This window comes from Camelina sativa, chromosome 4 (genome assembly GCF_000633955.1).
Source record: "Camelina sativa cultivar DH55 chromosome 4, Cs, whole genome shotgun sequence".
NCBI lineage: Eukaryota > Viridiplantae > Streptophyta > Magnoliopsida > Brassicales > Brassicaceae > Camelina > Camelina sativa.
The window spans coordinates 9886093-9888603 of record NC_025688.1 but is presented as its reverse complement, the minus strand read 5'-3'; positions in this window follow the sequence as shown (position 1 = coordinate 9888603).

Here is a 2511-nt window from a genome sequence, read left to right as displayed (position 1 = left end):
ATATAGTCTCTAAAATTAAAATATAGAATTAAGCTTTTAAAACGATATTTCATTTTTTTCTAACACATACAACAACAACCTACAAAAAAACACAAAAAAGTGTATAATATCTAAGATAAAGTGAAAGAGAATGAGAAAATTAAAAATATGAGTATTTATAGGATGGGAAGTGATGAGAGTTACAATTTGGAAACTAAAATGTATGAGAGTTAATTCTAATTTATTGTGTTTTGAATAAAACTGAGTGGAGAAATATAGTTAATGCTTTTTTTTTAATATTAAAGTGTGAGTTAAATGTATATGATTAAATGTGTTTTATATATGGTTTAAATGAATTTTTTATTTTATTTTAGATTTATATTAAAGTGTGAGTTAAGTTTGTATGACTAAAAGTGTTTTAACTATGGTTTAATAGGAAACAATTTATCAGTTTTATATTAAAGTGTGAGTTAAATTTATATGGAAAAATGTGTTTTATTTATGGTGTAATTGGAAATATTTTATTTTTTATTTTTTTCAGTTTTAATATTAAAGTGTGAGTTAAATGTACATTCCTAAATGTGTTTTATTTATGGTTTAATTGATTTTTTTTTAATTTTAGCTTTATATTAAAGTGTGAGTTAAATTTAAATAATTCAAAGTGTTTTATTTTTGGTTTAATTGGAAATAATCTTATTTGTGGGGAAGAGAGAGAGACGTAGAAGAGAAGAAGACGGGAACTCATAGTTTCCGTTGTCGCTATTATCTGTGGGGATAAGTCGATAAATTTGTTAGGCTTAGTTAAAGTGGTCCATTAACTATTTACTACAAACATAATATACAACCCATTAACAATTTATTTAAACATGAGATAGAAAGAAAAAGAAAAAGAAAAAAAAAGACAGGTGTAGGATTTTCTACAAGTGCCACGTGGCAAGCAGTTAGAGCCTCCTTATAATTGTAACCCTACTTTATTATATTAGATATTCTTTAAATTAATACTCTCTATAAATTAATAAATTTTTTCGGTCCCGAGCTGGGACGGTATATAAAATGACATAATTTGTTAAAATAATAAGATAATAATTTTTTTTGAAAATCCTATGTAAAAATATGGTTGCAACAGTATCATAAATTAATAATAATATAGACGAAATAAATATATATATATATATATATATTTATATATATATATATATTGATATGCTCAAATTTACTCTAGAGCTACTCTCTCAAATTAAGAGATCACTGTAGTATTTAGAGATCATATCCACAAAGACTCTAGATCACACAACAGATTTATTAATCTTTTAATTAAGCTAAACAGAAATAAATTGTATTAAAATCAAAAGAGCAAGAAAAACAATAGAAAGAAGAGTTAATTCAATAAAAGAGAAGATAGGTTCAGGGAAATTCTTCGGAAATTCATAAAAATCAGTTAAAATAATTGTTAGGATTTATTAAGAACAATTCTATAACTCAAATCACAAAAGTAAAATTAACCAGCTCTCGCTGCGAAAATTACCTAAGTCTAAAAACTAGAATTCCAAATCTCTTTGCAAATCCTAATGATTAAACTAGCATTAAATTCAGGTTTGATAAGTTCACAAAATCCCTAAATCAAATCTCTTTGTTCTTTTTTTCTGCAAATCAAATCTCTTTGTAAATAGGTATTTTGCAAATCAAATCTCTTTGTAAATAGGTATTTTGCAAATCAAATCACTTTGTAAATAGATTATTTCAGGAAATTAATAACACTCTCATGTCTATCAATTAACCTAAGATCAGATTCTAGGTTGCTCTCGCTACTCTAGAATACACAATAAACCAATCTAGATGAAGAATTCTATAGATATTAACCTAACAATCTGATAACCTAACAATTCATGAATTCCTTTGAAAACCCTAAACCTAACAAGAGATCTACTCAGACATGATCAATGAAACACAAATCATATTATGAATAAATTGCATTAAAAGATTAAAAGAAGTAGAAAAAGAGTTTTGAATCTTCTCTAGAAGGAGTCTTGATTCTTCCCTCCAAAAACTCTCTAAAATCTCTCAGGGATTTCTCTCTCAAAAGGTTGCAGGAAAAATAAAGCTTAGGTCTAAACAATGACCATAAAAATCCTATATATATTCCTAAAACACGTCCAGGGACAAATGATGCAAATATGGAAAACTTTGTGGCAGCTTTGTAAATCTTCAAAACTTGTGGGAAAACTTCCGATTTCTTCTTTGGCTATGCATCGATCGACACATATGAAGCATCGATCGATGCTTGCTCTTGAACTGGTCTCCCAACTTCGTAGCTCAGCCTCAATGCTTGACTATGCTCCAAATCCNCAGACATGATCAATGAAACACAAATCATATTATGAATAAATTGCATTAAAAGATTAAAAGAAGTAGAAAAAGAGTTTTGAATCTTCTCTAGAAGGAGTCTTGATTCTTCCCTCCAAAAACTCTCTAAAATCTCTCAGGGATTTCTCTCTCAAAAGGTTGCAGGAAAAATAAAGCTTAGGTCTAAAC